This window comes from Mobula birostris, chromosome 5, assembly GCF_030028105.1.
Source record: "Mobula birostris isolate sMobBir1 chromosome 5, sMobBir1.hap1, whole genome shotgun sequence".
In the NCBI taxonomy this organism is placed as follows: domain Eukaryota; kingdom Metazoa; phylum Chordata; class Chondrichthyes; order Myliobatiformes; family Myliobatidae; genus Mobula; species Mobula birostris.
Window position 1 is genome coordinate 204,265,765 of NC_092374.1, and position 21,532 is coordinate 204,287,296.

At 46.4% G+C, this 21,532-nt stretch overlaps 1 pseudogene; it reads left to right on the forward strand.

Annotated features, from left to right (window-relative positions):
• The window catches only part of LOC140198305 (zinc-binding protein A33-like), a 33,385-nt pseudogene extending 19,356 nt beyond the window's left edge, over positions 1-14,029 (forward strand).
• The last annotated feature ends 7,503 nt before the right edge of the window (positions 14,030-21,532 follow it).

Genomic DNA, 21,532 nt, shown 5'->3' on the forward strand with positions numbered 1-21,532 from the left:
CAATGTAAAACGAATCCGTCCCAACACAGACCCCTGTGGAACGCCACTAGCCACTGGCAGCCAGCTAGAAAGGGCTCCCTTTATTTGCACGCTTTGCCTTCTGCCAATCAGCCACTGCTTTGTCCATGCTAGGATCTTTCCTGTAATACCGTGAGCTTGTAGCTTGTTAAGTAGCCTCATGTGTGGCATCTTGTCGAAGGCCTTCTGAAAATCCAAATATACAACATCAACTGATTTTCCTTTGTTTATCTGGCTTGTTATTTCTTCAAAGAATTCCAACAGATTTGTCAGGCAAGATTTTCCCTTGAGGAAACCATGTTGTATACGGCCTATTTTATCATGTGCCTCCAAGTACCCTGACAAGTCCGCTTTAATAATCAACTTCAACATCTCCCCAGCCACTGTCAGACTAACTGGCCCAGAGCTTCCTTTATTCTGTCTCTCTCTTCTTGAACAGTGGAGAGACATTTGCAATTTTCCAGTCTTCCAGAACCATTCCAGAATCTAGTGATTCTTGAAGGGTCATTACGAATGCCTCCACGATCTCTTCAGCCACCTCTTTCAGAACTCTGGCATGTACACCATCTGGTCCAGGTGACAGCTACCTTAAGATCTTTAAGGTTCTCAATAACTTTCTGTCTAGTAATGGCAACTTCACACACATCAATCCCCCTGACATCTGGAACTTCCACCATACTGCTCGTCTCTTCCACAGTGAAGACTGATGCAAAATATTTCTTTAGTTTGGCCACCCTTTCATTGTCCCCCATTACTACCTCTCCAGCCTTGTTTCCCAGCAGTCTGATATCCACTCTTGCCTCTCTCTAATCCAGAAATTAGGACCTCCCGGGTACTAATTTCTGGATTGCTGTCTGTGGATTGCTGCCAGTGAGGGTAGAAACAGGATGATTTGACGGATAGATGTGTGGCTGAGAAGCTGGTGCAGGCACAGGGCTTCAGGTTCTTGGATCATTGGGATCTCTTCTGGGGGAGGTATGACCTGTTCAAAAGTGACGGGTTGCACCTGAACCCGAGGGGGACCAATATTCTCGCGGGCAGCTCTGTTAGAGCTGTTGGGGAGGGTTTAAACTAATTTGGCAGAGGGGTGGGAACTGGAGTGAAGGGACTCAGGATAGGACGGATGGTAAAAATGTAAAGACAGCGTGCAGTCAGACTGTCAGGAAGAGCAGGCAGGTGATGAGACTCAGTTGCAGCCAACAGGCTGAGTATCAAAACATTAGGGATGCAGAATCAGAAAGGACAGCAAATACGTCCTCAAGGTGTTGTATCTAAATGCACGTAGTATAAGAAATAAAGTGGATGATCTTGTTGCACGATTGCCGGGTATGATGTTGTAGCCATCACTGAATTGTGGCTGAACCATCACTGAATTGTGGCTGAAGGATGGTTGTAGTTGGGAGCTGATTGTCCAAGGTTACACGTTATATCGGAGTGATAGGAAGGTAGGCAGAGGGGGTGGTGTGGCTCTACTGGTAAAGAATGGCATCAAATCAGTAGAAAGATGTGACACAGGATCGGACGATGTTGAATACTTGTGGGTTGAGTTAAGAAACTGCAAGGGTAAAAGGACATTGATGGAAGTTACAAACAGGCTTCCCAACAGAGCTGGGAGGTAGACCACAGATTACAACAGGAAATAGAAAAGGCGTGTCAAAAGGGCAATGTTGTGGTAGTCATGGGAGACTTTAACATGCAGGTCAATTGGGAAAATCAGGTTGGTAATGGATCTCAAGATAGTGAGTTTGTTGAAAGCCTAAGAGATGGCTTTTCAGAGCAGTATGTCATTGAGCCTACAAGGGGATCAGCTGTACTGGATTGGCTGTTATGTAATGAACCAGAGGCGATCAGGGAGCTTGAGGTAAAATAACCATCAGGAACCAGTGATCACAGTATGATTGAGTTCAACTTGAAACTGGACAGGGAGAAGGTAAAGTCTGATGTAGCAGTATTCAGTGGAGTAAGGGAAATCACAGTGGTATGAGAGAGGAGTTGGCCAAAGTAAATTGGAAAGAGCTGCTGGCAGGGATGTCAGCAGAGCAGCAATGGTGTGTGTTTCTGGGAAAAATGAGGAATGTGCAGGACATGAGTATTTCTTCATTTCTTTCAACAGTGAAGAAATACTCAAATGGTAAAATAGTCCAACCATGGCTGACAAGGAAAGTCAAAGCTATTGAAAAAGCAAAAGAGAGGGCATACAACAAAGCAAAAATTAGTGGGATGATAGTGGATTGGGAAGTTTTTAAAAACCTACAGAGAGCAACTAAAAAAATCATTGGAAGGGAAAAGATGAAATGTAAAAGCAGGCTCGTAAATAATATCAAAGTGGATGGTAAAGATTTTTTTCAAGTATGTTAAAAATAAAAGTGAAATAGGTCCTAGAGTGGATATAGGACCGCTAGAAAATGAGGCAGGAGAAATTACAACAGGGGACAAGGAGATGGCTGGTGAACTGAACGACTATTTTGCATCACTCTTCTCTGTGGAAGACACTAGCAGTATGCCTGATGTTGTTGTGTGTGAAGGAAGAGAAATGGGTGCAGTTACTATTACAAGAGAGAAGGTGCTCAAAAAGCTGAAAGACCTAAAGGTACATAAGTCACCCAGCCCAGAGGAACTGCACCCTAGGGTTCTGAGTGAGGTAGTGTTAGAGATTGCAGTGGCATTAGAAATGACCTTTCAGAAATGATTGGACTCTGGCATGGTGCCAGAGGACTGGAAAATAGCCAATGTCACTCCACTCTTTAAGAAAGGAGGAAGGCAGCAGAAAGGAAATTATAGACCAGTTAGCCTGACCTCAGTGGTTGGGAAGATGTTCAAGTCAATTGTTAAGAATAAGGTGATGGGGTACGTGATGACACAGGACAAGATAGTATAAAGTCAGCACAGTTTCCTTTTGGGAAAATCCTGCCTGACGTACCTGTTGGAATTCTTTGAGGAGATTACAAGAAGGATAGATAAAGGGGATGCAGTGGATGTTGTATATTTGGACTTTCAGAAGGCCCTTGTCAAGGTGCCACACGTGAGGCTGTTTCCCACGTTAAGAGCCTGTGGTATTACAGGAAAGTTACTAACATGGTTAGAGCATTGGCTGATTGGTAGTAGGCAGTGAGTGGGAATAAAAGGATCCTTTTCTGGTTGGCTGCCAGTGACTAGTGGTGTTCTGCAGGGGTCGGTGTTCAGCCCACTTCTTTTTATACTGTGTATCGATGATTTAGATGATGGAATAGATGGCTTTGTTGCCAAGTTTGCAGATGATACGAAAATTGGTGGATGGGCAGATAGTGTTGAGGAAACAGGTAGGATGCAGAAGGGCAGATTAGGAGAATAGGCAAGAAAGTGGCAAATGAAATACAGTGTTGGAAAATGCATGGTCATGCACATTGGTAGTAGAAATAAATGTGCAGACTATTTTCTAAACGGAGAGAAAATCCAAAAATCTGAGATGCACAAGGACTTGGGAGTTCTTGTGCAGAGCACCCTAAAAGTTAACTTGCAGGTTGAGTCAGTGGTGAGGAAGGCAAATGCCATGTTAGCATTAATTTCAAGAGGTCTAGAATACAAGAGCAAAGATGTGACGCTGAGGCTTTATAAGGCACTGGTGAGGCCTCACATTGAGTATTGTGAACAGTTTTGGACTCCTCAAGATGTATGGCATTGGAGAGGGTCCAGAGGAGGTTCACAAGGATGATTCCAGGAATGAAAGGGTTATCATACAAGGAACGCTTGATGGCTCTGGGTCTGAATTTCAGAAGGATGAGGGCGGGATCTCATTGAAACCTTTCGAATGTTGAAAGGCCTAGACAGAGTAGGTGTGGAAAGGATGTTTCCCACTCTGGGAGAGTCCAGGACTAGAAGGCACAGCCTCATGATAGAGGAGCACCCTTTCAGAACAGAGATGCGGAGAAATTTCTTTCGCCAAAGGCTGGTGAATTTGTGGAATTTGTTGCCACATGCAGCTGTGGAGGCCAGGTCGTTGGGTGTATTTAAGGCAGAGATTGCTAGGTTCTTGAATGGACATGGTTTCAAAGGTTACAGGGAGAAGGCTGGGAACTGGGGTTGAGGAGTAGATAAAAAAAAAAGGATCAGCCATGAGTGAATGTCGCAGCAGGATTGACGGGCAGATGGCCTAATTCTGCTCCTGTGTCTTATGGTCTTTCACTCTTTATGTATCTGAAGAAACATTTGTTAATCTTTTTAATATTATTGGCTAACTTAATTTTGTATTCCATCTTTACCTTCCTTATTACTTTTTAGTTGCCTTCTGTTGGTTTTAAAAGTTTCCCAATCCTCCAACTTCCCACAAAATTTTTTTGCTCTTTTATGTGCCCTTTCTTTGGCTTTTATGTTGGCTTTGACTTCTCTTGTTAGCCACAGTTATATCATCTTTCCTTTAGAATACTTCTTCTTTGGGATGTAGAAACATAGAAAGCCTACAGTACAATACAGGCCCTTCAGCCCACAAAGCTGTGCCAAACATGTCCTTATCTGAGAATTAACCGAGGGTTGCCCATAGCCCTCTATTTTTCCATGTACCTGTCCAGGATTCCCTTAAACAACCCTATCTTATCCACCTCCACCACTGTCACTGGCAGCCCATTCCATGTACTCACCACTCTCTGCTTAAAAAAAACTTAGCCCTGACATCTCCTCTGTACCTACTTCCAAGCACTTTAGAACTCTGCCCTCTCGTGTTAGCCATTTCAGCCCTGGGAAAAAGCCTCTGACTATCCACACGATCAATGCCTCTCATCATCTTATACACCTCTATCAGGTCACCTCTCATCCTCCGTCACTCCAAGGAGAAAAGGCCGACTTCACTCAATCTGTTCTCATAAGGCATGCTCCCCAATCCAGGCAACATCTTTGTAAATCTCCTCTGTAACATTACAATGGTTTCCATATCCTTCCTGTAGTGAGGCAACCAGAACTGAGCACAGTACTCCAAGTGGGATCTGACCAGGGTCCTATATAGCTACAATATTACTTCTCTAGCTCCTAAACTCAATCCCTTTGTTGATGAAGGCTAATGCACCGTATGCCTTCTTAACCACAGAGTCAACCTGCACATCAGCTTTGAGCATCCTATGGACTCGAACTCCAAGATCTCTCTGATCCTCCACACTGCCAATAGACTTACCATTAATACAGGTTTCCCCTGCCATCCGAAGGTAAAGCGTTCCCAAGAAATGGTTCGTAAGCCGAAATGTCGTAAAGCGAAGAAGCAATTACCATTTATTTATATGGGAAAACTTTTGTGAGTGTTCGCAGATCCAAAAATAACCTACCAAATCATGCCAAATAACACATAAAACCTAAAATAACAGTAACATATAGTAAAAGCGGGAATGATATGATAAATACACAGCCTATATAAAGTAGAAATACTTTTCCACAATCATTACTGAACTGTTCTCCGTAGTGAAAATCTCACGCAAGCGCCGTCGACAGAAAATCTCATGCAAGCGCTGTTGGCAAAAACACTCTCTCCAGTAACCTTTAAGCTATGAAGCTGCCAAATCATACCAAATAACATGTAAAAATACTCAGCCTATATAAAGTAGAAATAATGTATGTACAGTGTAGTATCAGAAGATAACTTGCCGAGCACACGGATGATGGTGTGTTAGACTGAGTTGTCGCAGGTTGGGTGGTGCAGTGGTCCCCACCCTCCAGGCCGCCGAGCGATACATTGCCGCGAGGCACGCAGGGGTCCAGTGGTAGCCGAGAGGTACACAGCACATATGTCAATATGAGTGGAAGTCAGGAACAGGAAGGGAGCAGTTACTCTATTGGGGGTATTCTATAGGCCCCCTGGTAGCAGCAGAGATACAGAGGAGCAGATTGGGAGGCAGATTTTGGAAAGGTGCAAAAATAACAGGGTTGTTATCATGGGTGTCTTTAACTTCCCTAATACTGATTGGCACCTGATTAGTTCCAAGGGTTCACATGGGGCAGAGTTTGTTAAGTGTGTCCAGGACGGATTCCTGTCACAGTATGTGGACAGGCCGACCAGGGGGAATGCCATACTAGATCTAGTACTAGGTAATGAACCGGGTCAGGTCACAGAACTCACAGTGGGTGAGCACCTTGGGGACAGTGACCACCGTTCCCTGGCCTTTAGCATTATCATGGAAAAGGATAGAATCAGAGTGGACAGAAAAATTTTTAATTGGGGAAAGGCAAATTATGAGGCTATAAGGCTAGAACTTGCGGGTGTGAATTGGGATGATGTTTTTGCAGGGAAATGTACTGTGGACATGTGGTCAATATTTAGAGATCTCTTGCAGGATGATAGGAATAAATTTGTCCCGGTGAGGAAGATAAAGAATGGTAGGGTGAAGGAACCATGGGTGACAAGTGAGGTGGAAAATCTAGTCAGGTGGAAGAAGGCAGCATACATGAGGTTTAGGAAGCAAGAATCAGATGGGTCTATTGAGGAATATAGGGAAGCAAGAAAGGAGCTTAAGAAGGGGCTGAGAAGAGCAAGAAGGGGGCATGAGAAGGCCTTGGCGAGTAGGGTAAAGGAAAACCCCAAGACATTCTTCAATTATGTGAAGAAAAAAAGGATGACAGGAGTGAAGGTAGGACCGATTAGAGATAAAGGTGGGAAGATGTGCCTGGAGGCTGTGGAAGTGAGTGAGGTCCTCAATGAATACTTCTCTTCGGTATTCACCAATGAGAGGGAACTTGATGATGGTGAGGACACTATGAGTGAGGTTGATGTTCTGGAGCATGTTGATATTAAGGGAGAGGAGGTGTTGGAGTTGTTAAAATACATTAGGACAGATAAGTCCCCGGGGCCTGACGGGATATTCCCCAGGCTGCTCCACGAGGCGAGAGAAGAGACTGCTGAGCCTCTGGCTAGGATCTTTATGTCCTCGTTGTCCACGGGAATGGTACCGGAGGATTGGAGGGAGGCGAATGTTGTTCCCTTGTTCAAAAAAGGTAGTAGGGATAGACCGGGTAATTATAGACCAGTGAGCCTTACGTCTGTGGTGGGAAAGCTGTTGGAAAAGATTCTTATAGATAGGATCTATAGGCATTTAGAGAATCATGGTCTGATCAGGGACAGTCAGCGTGGCTTTGTGAAGGGCAGATCGTTTCTAACAAGCCTGATAGAGTTCTTTGAGGAGGTGACCAGACATATAGATGAGGGTCGTGCAGTGGATATGATCTCTTTGGATTTTAGTAAGGCATTTGACAAGGTTCCACATGGTAGGCTTATTCAGAAAGTTAGAAGGCATGGGATCCAGGGAAGTTTGGCCAGATGGATTCAGAATTGGCTTGCCTGTAGATGGCAGAGGGTGGTGGTGGAGGGAGTACATTCAGATTGGAGGATTGTGACTAGTGGTGTCCCACAAGGATCTGTTCTGGGACCTCTACTTTTCATGATTTTTATTAACGACCTGGATGTGGGGGTAGAAGGGTGGGTTGGTAAGTTTGCAGATGACACAAAGGTTGGTGATGTTGCAGGTACTGTGGAGGATTGTCAAAGATTGCAGAGAGACATTGATAGGATGCAGAAGTGGGCTGAGAAGTGGCAGATGGAGTTCAACCGGGAGAAGTGTGAGGTGGTACACTTTGGAAGGACAAACTCCAAGGCAGAGTACAAAGTAAATGGCAGGACACTTGGTAGTGTGGAGGAGCAAAGGGATCTGGGGGTACATGTCCACAGATCCCTCAAAGTTGCCTCACAGGTGGATAGGGTAGTTAAGAAAGCTTATGGGGTGTTAGCTTTCATAAGTCGAGGGATAGAGTTTAAGAGTCACGATGTAATGATGCAGCTCTATAAAACTCTGGTTAGGCCACACTTGGAGTACTGTGTCCCGTTCTGGCCACCTCACTATAGGAAGGATGTGGAAGCATTGGAAAAGGTACAGAGGAGATTTACCAGGATGCTGCCTGGTTTAGAAAGTATGCATTATGATCAGAGATTAAGGGAGCTAGGGCTTTACTCTTTGGACAGAAGGAGGATGAGAGAAGACATGATAGAGGTGTACAAGATGATAAGAGGAATAGATAGAGTGGATAGCCAGCACCTCTTCCCCAGGGCACCACTGCTCAATACAAGAGGACATGGCTTTAATGTAAGGGGTCAGAAGTTCAAGGGGATATTAGAGGAAGGTTTTTTACTCAGAGAGTGGTTGGTGCGTGGAATGCACTGCCTGAGCCAGTGGTGGAGGCAGATACACTAGTGAAGTTTAAGAGACTACTAGACAGGTATATGGAGGAATTTAAGGTGGGGGCTTATATGGGAGGCAGGGTTTGAGGGTTGGCACAACATTGTGGGCTGAAGGGCCTGTATTGTGCTGTACTATTCTATGTTCACATCTTTAAGAAAAAAGCCGAAATAAACAAGCTAATTAATTAGGTGCCACCCGACACGTAATTGTCGGCCCAGATCAGTGTCAATTTCCAATTGCGTCATCTCTGCTTGTATAATCTCGCTTGTTCTGGCCTCACCAGCACGTGGCACAGAGAGCAATCCTGAGATCACAACCCTGGAGGTCCTGCCCTTTAACTCAGCACCTAACGCCTTAAACTCCCTTTGCAGAAACTCGTCACTCATCCTACCCATGTCAGTGGTACCAATATGGAGCACGACTTCTGGCTGTTCACCCTCACACTTAAGAATGCTGAGAACTCAATCCGAGATATCCCAGACCCTGGCACCCGGGAGGCAACATCCCATCCGGGAATCTTGTTCTCACCCACAGAGCCTCCAGTCCTTTTCCCCAACTAACAAATCCCGTCACCACAGCATGCCTCTTCTCCCCCTTCCCTTCTGAGTCACAGAGGCCGACTCAGTACCAGGGACCTGACCAGTGTGACTTTCCTCTGTTAGGTCATCCCCCACCCCAGACAGTATCCAAATTGATATACCTGTTGTTGAGGGGGATGGCCACAGGGGTACTCTGCACTGGCTCCCTAAACCCTTTCCCCTTCCTGTCACCCAGTTTCCGTGTCCTGCACCCTGGGTGTAATTACCTCTCTGTATGTCCTCTCTCTCATCCCTTCAGCCTCCTGAATTATCCAGAGTTTATCCAGTTCCAGCTACAACTCCTTAACGTGGTTTGTTAGAAGCTGCAGCTGGATGTACATCTCACAGTTGTAGTCCTCCGGGACACTGGAGGTCTCCCTGCCTTCCCACATTCAGCAAGAGGAGCATTTGTCTATCCTGCCTGGCATCTCTACCGTCCTGGCTGAGCAGATAAAAAGAAGAGAAGTAAAAAATTTGAGCTTTTCTTTCCTTTACTTTCTCTGTGCGAAGCCTCTTTTCACTGAAACCTCGAAGAGCTGAAGCCTCCAGATCACCACTCTGACGATGTCCACGATGGCTGCTGTGTTTGCCCGTCTTCCTTTAATTTGCTCTTCCTAATCAATCCCAGATGCCGATCGGTCACTGGTTGTCCTGCAGCCCCCTTAAAAAACCTTCCCCTCTCACCTTCCCTCTCTGCCCTCTGGTTTTGGACTCCCCTTTCATGGGAAAAAGACCATGACCCTGATTTTATATTCCTCGGTAAGTGGTCACCCCTCAACATCCATCGCTCCAGGGAAATGTCCCCAGCTTATCCAGTCTCTCCTTTTAACCCCAGTCCTCCAGCCATTGTTCCAGCCTCCTGAAGCTTCCTGACCAGCGTAATGACATCTTCCCACAGTCGGGCAACCAGAAATGCACACAATACTCCAAGTGTGGTCTATGATCAACATCAAAGGCCTTGGTGAAGTTCATGTGGACAATACTACCACCCTGTCCTGGCCAATCCTCTCCGTCACCTCTTCAACAAACTGGAATTCGTGAGGCGTGATTTTCCATGCACAACGCCGTGCTGACTGTCCCTGATCAACCCTTGTCTTTCCAAATGCAGCAGGCAGGATGCAGGGAGGATGTTTCCCCTATCTGAGGAGTCGAGGGTCAGGGGTCACTGTCTCAGGATGGGGTGGACCCTCAGAGGATGGTGTGTCTGGAATTCTCTGCACCGGAGGCTGTGGGGTCTCAGTCATTCAGTTCATTTAAAATCACAGGGTCATCACTGTACAATATTGAAATCAGCCCTTCGGCCCATCAGCTCTGTTCTGACCTATTTAGATCAGTCTCCTTCTGTGCCTTGTCTATTGAAGCATCTGTCTGAGTGTCTCGTAAACACAGTGATTGTATCTGATTCCATCACCTCCTCTGGCAGCAAGTTCCAACATCAAACACTCACTGTTCAAATACTCACCTTTAAACTCCTTCCTCTCACCTCAGAGCATGTGATCTGCCATCTGCTCAATCTACACCCTTCATTACATTATATATTTCTGTCAGATTACCCCTCGGCCCATCTACCTGCATTTAGCTCGTACCCTTCTAAACCTTCCCTATTATCATTTCTCTGTCGCAGGCCTCAACTTCTCTTCTGTGTCAGTTCCACAGGGCCCTCAATTCCCCCGTGTTACAGAAGCTGATCGATCTCATTTTCTACCACATTACAGAAGCGAATGTGCTGCAGGTCCTAAAATGCAGAAAGGTCGATAAATCCCCAGGTCCTGATCAAGTGTATCCCAGGACATTGTGGGAAGCTCAGGACAAAAGTGTGGAGCCCTTTTGGAGATATGTGTGTCATTGATACCTGTGGGTGGGGGGCTGAAAGACTGGAGGGTGACTAATGTAGAAACTTTATTGAAGGTAGGTGTTGGGAAAAGCCTGGGAAGTACAATGATTTACAGTACCAGTGACCCACGTTCACGTCTCATCACTGTCTGTCAGGAGTTTGTACATTCTCCCCGTGTCTGTGTGGATTTCCTCCGGGTTCTCCAGTTTCACAGTCCAAACCCGTCCCGGTTGGCAGGTTAATTGGTCATTGTAAGTTGTCCCATGGTGAGGCTCGGATTAAATCAGGGGTTGCTGTGTGGTGGGGGTCAAAGGGCCGGAAGGGCCTATTCCGTGCTGTATCTCAATAAATAAATTACAGCTGGTGAACGTGCAGTAGACATCGTCTCCATGGAGTTTAGCGAGGGATTTGACAAGGTAGCAGAGAGTTAGATCACATGGGATACAGTACGATCTGGAATAGGATACAGAATTGTCTGGGTGGAGTCCTGTGACCAGCGGTTGTGCTGCAGGGATCGGTGCTGGGTCCACTGTTTTTCATCATTCATATGAATGATTTGGAGAGAAGGTGACATGTTTAGTAGGTTTGTGAAGGACTCTAAAATTGGTGGTTTCGTGGACAGTGAAGAGGTTATTTATTTATTTAGATACAGTGTGAAACAGACTGTCCCAGACCAATGACCTGCTCCACCCAGCACCCCAACTATTTAAAACTAGCCTAATCACGGGGCAATGTACAATGACCATTTAACCTACAAACCACTATGTCTCTGTACGAGCGTCACAGAGTGATAGAAACTAACAGCACAGGCCCTTCAGCCCACCTGGTCTGTACCAAAACATTTACACTACCTGCTCCCATCGACCTGCACCGGGACCATCGTCCTCCAACTCCTGCCATCCATGTACCTGTCCAAACTTCTCTTAAATGTTTAAATCGAGCTTGCATGCACCACTTGCACTGGCAGCTCGTTCCACCTTCTCACAACCCTCGAAATGAAGAATTTTCCCCTCATGTTCCCCTTAAACTTTTCATCTTTCACCCTTAACCCATGACCTCTGGTTGTAATCCAACCCAACCTCCGTGGAAAAAGCCTGCTTGCATTTATCCTATCTATACCCCTCATAATTTTGTATACCTCTATCAAATCTCCCCTCAGTCTTCTATGTTACAGGAATAAAGTCCTAAACTATTCAATCTTTCCTTATGACTCAGGTCCTCCAGTCCCAGCTACATCCCTGTAAATTTTACCTGTAACACCACTTTCGATGTACTCTGGACCTGTGTCCCCAAATCTGCTGTAGAACAGAGTCCTCAGTGCCCGACCATTCACTGTGTAAGACCTACACTGGGGTCCTACAGAAGTGCAACAGCTCACACTTGTCTGCATTAAATTCCAGCTGCCACTTTTCAGCCCATTTTTCCAGCTGCTCCAGATCCCACTGCAAGTAATGATGGTCTTCCTCGTTGTCCACTCCTCCCCAATCTGAGGGATGAATCAAGAGGACCCAGAGGAAATGCATGACGTCACAGGGAGACCGTACAAACTCCTAACAGATGGTGTCGGAATTGATCTCTGAACTCCAGAAGGCCGCGAGCTGCAACAGTATTGTGTTATCCACTACATAACCCTGTTGCTCATGGTTTAGTCAAGGTTACAATGAGATCTTGATGAATTGGGTTTCTGGGCCATTGGATGGAAATTGATTTTCATTCAGAGAGATGTGGGTGTTGCATTTTGGAGGGTAAACCAGGACAGGATTACACAGGAATCATTGGGGCCCTGGAGAGTGTTGTGGAACAGAGAGACCAGGAGGTGATTGCCTTCATCAGTCAGAATACTGAGTACAGGAGCTGCGACGTTACGTTATGAGTGTACAAGACATTGGGAAGGCCACATTTGGAGCAGAGTAACACACACAAACTGCTGGAGGAACTCAGCAGGGCAGGCAGCATCTATGGAAATGAATAAACACTCAATGATTTGGGCCAAGGTTTTGTGTGTGTTGCTTTGGATTTCCAGCATTGTCAGACTTTCTTGTCTTTATGATTTGGATCACTCTGTACAGGTCTAGTTATCTTTCTACAGGAAGGATCTCATTAACCTGAGAGGATATAAAACGGATTTATAAGGATGTTACTGGGACTGGAGGGTTTGGGTTATAACGAGAGGCTGGACATTCTGGGTCTTTTCTCCTGGAGCTCAGGAGGCTGCCAAAGGAAACTGTAGAGGTGGATACAGTTACAATGATTTAAAAGATGTCTGGACAGGTATGGGGGGTGGGAAAGGGTTAAAGGAATGATGGATAAAAACAGGCAAATGGATCTAGTTCATTAAAGTGAGTTGGTCGGCACGAATGAATTCTGCCTGACCTCCTCTTTAAATGCCTCCAGTGTTCACTCACCCCATCCTCATCTGGATCCAGTTGTTGCTCCACCCCTTCCTCATACCCGTTTCCACTGCTCTCTCCCGTCTTTCTTTCCGATCTTGAGGTAAGGTCTCGGCTGAAACATCGACTGTACATCTCCCTTAAGACATGCTGCTTGACCCGCTGAGATCCTCCAGAATTTTGTGTGTGTTGATCGGGGAAAACTGCGCTCTCCATCACGGAGTAAAAATCTCGGAAAGATGCTGGTTGTCCATCCGCTGTGTTTGGGTAAAACCCCGGGAAAAGGGTCCTGTCGGCCACCCGACTGTGCCTGAGGCCGAGCGGCCTCTCCCCCGGTCCCGGGGCCGCGCTGCCCGAGTCTCCCCGCGATCCCCGGGGACTCTCTAATTCTCTGCTTCTCCCCCCAGTCTCTGTCACCCTGGATGTGGAAACGCGCATCCGCGGCTCCAGGTGTCTGAGGATCGGAAGAGTGTGAGATACACCGGGACCCGGAGGGATCTCCCTGACACCGGGAAGTGGTTCACATACTGGGCTTGTGTGCTGGGATCGGAGGGATTCACATCGGGGAGACATTACTGGGAGGTGGAGGTGACGGGGAATCGGCGCTGGGGTCTGGGAGTCGCCGCAGAGTCTGTGGAGAGGAAGAGATGGGTCACACTGAGTCCGGAGACCGGATTCTGGATCATCGGGCGGATTAATGACGAGATGTGGGTTTACACCTCCCCTCAGTCCCGTCTCCCTGCCGGTCCCATCCCCGGGAGGGTGGGAGTTTATCTCCGTTACCAGTCCGGGACAGTTTCATTTTACAACGCGGAGACCAAGTCCCATCTCCACACCTTCACTGGGAATAAATTCACGGAGAAACTTTATCCTTTTTTCTGGATTTGGCATGAAAACGAGTGGCTGAGAATCTGCTCCGGTTCCGCTCCGGGTCTGTAAACGGGTCGGGTCCCGGGACCGGCGTCAGGAGGAAGTCAGTGTAAATATAAATGTGCGGAGACTGAAATAAACACGATGTGAGAATTATCGATCCATTAATTTTAACTCGTTCACCGCATCCGTCAACGGGACAGAAACACCGCGGATTCAGCAGCAGCCGCGGGCGGCGGGTCCTGAGCTCCCCGGCTCCCCCGGGTGCTAAAGTCCACCCGCACCGGGACAGGTGAAGTGGGACAAGTGGCGGTGGTGCTGACTGGGAGAGGGAGGTCAGGGCGACTCTTGCGGAGCCGGGACATGTGATGGTAACAGGCTGGAGAATCTCAGCGTGTCGGGCAGCATCTATAGAGGGAAATGGATAATTGATACGTTGGTTTTGCGCCCTTCAGTTGGGCTGAAAAGAAAAGGAGAGGTGACCGGTGTGGAATGATGAAGAGAAGGGTGGGGTAAGAGCTGGCGGGTGATGGGTGGATCCATGTGAGGGGGTGATAGACAGAGGAGGGAGGGGTAGAGGGTGGACATGTGTCAGAAGCTGGGAGGTGGGAGGTGGCAGTGACAAAGATGATGGAATCTGTTAGGAGAGGAAAGTAGAGCCCAGAATAAAGGGAAGGAGGTGGGGGGAGTGTTTGGGGGATGGGCAGACAGGGAGTGTGGGGAGGAGGGGGAAGAGACAGGGTGATGGGGGTTGGTGGATCAGGAGGACAGAGAGAATTAAAAAGGAAAAGTGACAGAGAGGGTGAGGGAGTAAATACGGGAAGTTTCAGAATTTGATGTTCATGCCGCTAGGTTGCAGGCTGCCCAGATGAATGAGACAAATAGAACCAGGATCCCAGAAGGGATCAGTTAGTTGGTTCAAACCTATTTTTGTTTGAGGAAATGCAGGAAACGTGCATCACATCAGTCTGAATCCCTGGAGTTCGTATTCCATGCCAATTCCCTCTCCTGGAATCTCCACCTATCACCTGCCACCTTGTACATCTTCCTCACATTCCCCCACCTTCTCACTCTGACTTCTCCCCTCCCCTTCCAATCCTGCTGAAGGGTTTCAGCCTGAAACACTGACTGTATTCCCTTCCATAGATGCCGCATGGCCTGCTGACTTCCCCACACAAAATGCTGGAGGAACTCAGCAGTCCAGGCAGCATGGATGGGAAAAAGCACAGTCGAGGTTTTGGACCGAGACTCTTCAGCAGGACTGGAGAAAAAACAAAGCTGAGGAGTAGATATAGAAGTTTGGGGGGAGGGAAGAGAGAAACACCAGGTGACAGGTGAAATCTGCAGGGAGAGGGATGAAGTAAAGAGCTGGGAAGAGATTGGTGAAAGAGACAGAAGGCCACGGAAGAAAGAAAAAGGGGGAGGAGCACCAGAGGGAGGTGATGGGTGGGCGAGGAGATCAGCTAAGGGAGAGAAAATGGTGAAGGAGGAAGGGTGGAGGGCATTACTGGAAGTTGGAGAAATCGATATTCATGCCATCAGGTTGGAGGCTATGCAAACGTAATATAAAATGTTTAACTTAAGTGTTGCCTCATCAGGACAGTGGAGGAGGTCATTGGTGCACATGTCGGAATGGGAAGTGGAATTAAAATGAGTGGCCACTGGGAGATACCGCTTGTTCTGGTGGACGGAGTGTAGGTGCTCGCTGAAGTGGTCTCCCAATCTACGTCGGGTCTCACAGATATACAGGAGGCTACACTGGGAGCACAGAACACAGTAAATGACCCCAACAGAAGTGTCACCCATTTTAATTCCACTTCCCATTCCCATTCCAGTACGTCATCTCCCAGTGGCCACCCATTTGAATTGAGAGAGAGAGAGATATTAATTATTCTATGGTCGCCAACCAGTCGATCACAATCGACCAGTCGATCTTTGAGACTTTCCCAGTAGATCCCGAAGAAAAAAAATGAAAAATGTGCACTGGGCAGAAAAGACCAGAAATAAAACCCCACAACCCCAGAAACAACCTCTCTTTACAAACAGCGGGAGTATTGCTATATTACCAATATCCTCATTGGTGTTAACTTACCTTTATAATGCTCACATTACCACATTTCTCCCCCTTTAAATTCCAACATTCCCCAAATGTAAAAGAACTGGGAAACAAAAAGCAGTGGTGTCATTAGCTTGCGTACCCCTGAAACTTATACTAGTATCTCAGTAACAGTTTACCAATACAAAACACCTGCAAAATGTGGCAGATTCAACATTCAGTCTAACAAAGGAAACTGTCCATTGAAATATTCAGTCTGTCAGGAGGTTTGCGAGGGCGCTGTGCTGCAACAGATGAAAATTATTAAATCTTCTATTTGTAAGTACGGAGCTGTCTTACTGACAGACACCTCACAGACTGGATGTCTGTAGTTATGAGCCAAATTTCAGGGAACTAGCAGAAAGTATTCAGCCCCAGAAATCACACTGAGTGCAACAGTCAATTTTTATTGCTTTATTTTTATTCCAAGGGGGAGGGGGGGGTAAAAAACCCAGAGGATGGGTAAGGGGATTAGTCCAAGGGACAGAGGGAGAAAAATGAGAGAGAGAGAAAGAATGTGTGTATATAAATAAATAACGGATGGGGTACGAGGGGGAGGTGGGGCATTAGCGGAAGTTAGAGAAGTCAATGTTCATGCCATCCTTAGCGGAAGTTGAACATTGACTTCTCTAACTTCCGCTAATGCCCCACCTCCCCCTCGTACCCCATCCGTTATTTATTTATACACACATTCTTTCTCTCTCTCTCCTTTTTATCCCTCTGTCCCTCTGACTATACCCCTTGCCCATCCTCTGGGTTTCCCCCCGCCCTTGTCTTTCTCCCCGGACCTCCTGTCCTATGATCCTCTCATATCCCTTTTGCCAATCACCTGTCCAGCTCTTGGCTCCATCCCTCCCCCTCCTGTCTTCTCCTATCATTTTGGATCTCCCCCTCCCCCTCCTGCTTTCAAATCTCTTACTAACTCTTCCTTCAGTTAGTCCTGACGAAGGGTCTCGGCCTGAAACGGCGACTGTACCTCTTCCTGGAGATGCTGCCTGGCCTGCTGCGTTCACCAGCAACTTTGATGTGTGTTGAGGGTATATATGTGTGTGTGATTGGGTGAAGGGATTTGGAATGTAAGTCTCTCGCTTATTCCGGAGCAGGAGGTGGCGGTAATGCACCATTAAGCTGGGTGTCAACCGCCGTAAAACAAGACGGAGAAGAAAAGGAAGAAAGGGTTGTGGGATTTTACTTACAGTCTTTTCTGCCCGGTGCGCTTCCGTGAGTCGAGGTCGATCTTGCTTTTCACTAAGGCCGAGGTAGGGGATCTTGGGCTTAAAAAGGTTGGCGACCACGATGTTAATAGAATACTAACCTTAATAAACAATGTTTAACAATATTGTTAAGAACAAATTTATATGGATGACACCACACGGTATGTAGTAGCTTAAGTCGCTCATTTTTCAAGGACATTCGGTGGCAGTAAATGTTGGTCCTGCTGTTGGAGCCCACATTCCGTAAACAATAAATTCTTGCCCCTGTCCCCCACCGCCACTGAGAGTTGCCTCATTTTCTTCCCGCTCCTCCTGCTGTACCAGTTCCCGCCAGCAGGTGGGGGCCCTGCTCCGTGAAACTGCGCAGGTCTCTGGGCCGCCCGTCACCGCCACCCTGTGGTTAAATGTGGCACTGCAATGAACTGAACTCCAAACATCCATCATTAATGAAAACTATGTACAGTAATGTCATTTCCAGTACACAAGCGTAAACGAGAGCGAAATAATTGTCACTCCGGATCCGATTCAGCTAAGAAAAAGCACAAAACATAAAGAACGATTGAGCAACGGCCAATCGGAGATCCGAAGCATGAGAAATCGTTCAGTGACGTGAGGCTTCAGTCAGAGAAAGTGAAAAGCTGTAGGTAGATTTTTTTCCCTTCACAGTTTATTGATTGTTTTTCCTTTATATTTGTTCAGTTAGGATTGCTGGGCAGGATAGTACAATGCTCTTCTTGCTAGTTTGTGGGAAGGCAGGGAGATCTTTAGTGTCCCTGACAACTTCACCTGAGAGAAGTGCATCCAGCTGCAGCTTCTAGCAATCCACGGTAAGGAGTTGAACCTGGAACTGAATGAACACCGGATCATTCAGGAGGCTGAGGGGGTGACAGCTAGGACGTATAGACAGGTAGTTACACCCAGGCTGCAGAATACAGGAAACTAGGTGACTTCCCTCAAGAGTATCACCGTGGCAATCCCCCTCAAGAGTACCACTGTGGACATCCAAAATATCAACTTTGGATATCGTTCAGAGGTGGGGGGATTACCATAGAAACTACAGCACAGAAACAGGACTTTTGGCCCTTCTTGGCTGTGCCGAACCATTTTCTGCTTAGTCCCACTGACCTGCACATGGACCATATCCCTCCGTACACCTCCCATCCATGTATCTGTCCAATTTATTCTTAAATATTAAAAAAGAACCCGCATTAACCACCTCACCTGGCAGCTCATTCCACACTCCCACTACTCTCTGTGTGAAGAAGCCCCCCCAATGTTCCCTTTAAACTTCCCCCCCCTCACCCTTAACCCATGTCCTCTGTTTTATTTCTCCCCTTGCCTCAGTGGAAAACGCCTGCTTGCATTCACTCTATCTATACCCATCATAATTTTATATACCTCTATCAAACCTCCACTCATTCTTCTACACTCCAGGGAATAAATTCTAATCTATTCAACCTTTCTCTGTAACTCAGTTTCTCAAGTCCAGGCAACATCCCTGCAAACCTTCTCTGCACTCTTTCAACCTTATTTATATCCTTCCTGTAATTTGGTGACCAAAACTGAACACAATACTCCAGATTCAGCCTCACCAATGCCTTATACAACCTCATCATAACATTCCAGCTCTTATACTCAATACTTTGATTAATAAAGGCCAATATACCAAAAGCTCTCTTTATGACCCTATCTACTTGTGACGCCACTTTTAGGGAATTTTGTATCTGTATTCTCAGATCCCTCTGTTCTACTGCACTCCTCAGTGCCTTACCATTAACCCTGTATGTTCTACCTTCATTTGTCCTTCCAACATGCAATACCTCACACTTGTCTGTATTAATCTCCATCTGCCATTTTTCAGCCCATTTTTCCAGCTGGTCCAAGTCCCTCTGCAGGCTCTGAAAACCTTCCTCACTGTCTACTACACCTCCAATCTTTGTATCATCGGCAAATTTGCTGATCCAATTTACCACATTATCATCCAGATCATTGATATAGATGACAAATAACAATGGACCCAGCACTGATCCCTGTGGCACACCACTAGTCACAGGCCTCCACTCAGAGAAGCAATTCTCTACCACCACTCTTTGGCTTCTTCCATTGAGCCAATGTCTAATCCAATTTACCACCTCTCCATGTATACCTAGTGACTGAATTTTCCTAACCAACCTCCCATGCGGGACCTTGTCAAAGGCCTTACTGAAGTCCATGTAGACAATATCCACTGCCTTCCCTTCATCCACTTTCCTGGTAACCTCCTTGAAAAACTCCAATAGATTGGTCAAACATGACCTACCACGCACAAAGCCATGTTGACTCTCCCTAATAAGTCCCTGTCCATCCAAATGCTTGTAGATTCTGTCTCTTAGTACTCCCTCCAATAACTTACCTTCTACTAACGTTAAACTCACCGGCCTATCATTTCCCGGATTACTTTTCGATCCTTTTTTAAACTTCGGAACAACATGAGCTACTCTCCAATCCTCCGGCACCTCACCCGTAGACAGCGACATTTTAAATATTTCTGCCAGGGTCCCCGCAATTTCAACACTAGTCTCCTTCAAAGTCCAAGGGAACATTGTCAGGTCCCGGGGATTTATCCACCTTAATTTTCCTCAAGACAGCAAGCACCTCCTCCTTTTCAATCTGTACAGTTTCCATGATCTCACTACTTGATTCCCTCAATTCCATAGACTTCATACCAGTTTCCTTAGTAAATACAGACGCAAAAAACCTATTTAAGATCTCCCCCATTTCCTTTGGTTCCGCACATAGCCGACCACTCTGATCTTCAAGAGGACCAATTTTATCCCTTACAATCCTTTTGCTCTTAATATACCTGTAAAAGCTCTTTGGATTATCCTTCACTTTGACTGCCAAGGCAACCTCATGTCTTCTTTTAGCCCTCCTGATTACTTTCTTAAGTATTTTCGTGCACTTCTTATACTCCTCAAGCACCTGATTTACTCCCTGTTTCCTATACATTTCATACAACTCCCTCTTCTTCTTTATCAGAGTTGCAATATCCCTTGAGAACCAAGGTTCCTTATTCCTATTCAATTTGCCTTTAATCCTGACAGGAACATACAAACTCTGCACTCTCAAAATTTCCCCTTTGAAGGCTTCCCACCTACCAATCACATCTTTGCGAGAGAACAATCTGTCCCAATCCATGGTTTTTAGATCCTTTCTCATTTCTTCAAATTTGGCCTTTTTCCAGTTCAGAACCTCAACCCTAGGGCCAGATCTATCCTTGTCCATGATCAAATTGAAACTAATGGTGTTATGATCACTGGAACCAAAGTGCTCCCCTACACAGACTTCCGTCACTTGTCCTAACTCGTTTCCTAAAAGGAGATCCAATATTGCATCCCCTCTAGTTGGTCGCTCTATATATTGATTTAGAAAACTTTCCTGAACACATTTTACAAACTCTAAACCATCTAGACCCCTAACAGTATGGGAGTCCCAATCAATGTATGGAAAATTAAAATCCCCGACCACCACAACTTTATGTTTCCTGCAGTTGCCTGCTATCTCTCTGCAGATTTGTTCTTCCAAGTCTCGTTGACTATTGGGTGGTCTGTAATACAATCCCACTAATGTGGCCATACCTTTCCTGTTTGTCAGCTCCACCCATAACATAGAAACAAAGAAAATAGGTGCAGGAGTAGGCCATTCGGCCCTTCGAGCCTGCACCACCATTTATTATGATCATGGCTGATCATCCAACTCAGAACCCAGCCCCAGCCTTCCCTCCATGCCCCCTGACCCCCATAGCCACAAGGGCCATATCTAACTCCCTCTTAAATATAGCCAATGAACTGGCCTCAACTGTTTCCTGTGGCAGAGAATTCCACAGATTCACCACTCTCTGTGTGAAGAAGTTTTTCCTAATCTTGGTCCTAAAAGACTTCCCCTCTATCCTCAAACTGTGGCCCCTCGTTCTGGACTTCCCCAACATCGGGAACAATCTTCCTGCATCTAGCCTGTCCAATCTCTTTAGGATCTTATACGTTTCAATCAGATCCCCCCTCAATCTTATAAATTCCAACGAGTACAAGCCCAGTTCATCCAGTCTTTCTTCATATGAAAGTCCTGCCATCCCAGGAATCAATCTGGTGAACCTTCTTTGTACTCCCTCTATGGCAAGGATGTCTTTCCTCAGATTAGGGGACCAAAACTGCACACAATACTCCAGGTGTGGTCTCACCAAGGCCTTGTACAACTGCAGTAGTACCTCCCTGCTCCTGTACTCGAATCCTCTCGCTATAAATGCCAGCATACCATTCGCCTTTTTCACCGCCTGCTGTACCTGCATGCCCACTTTCAATGACTGGTGTA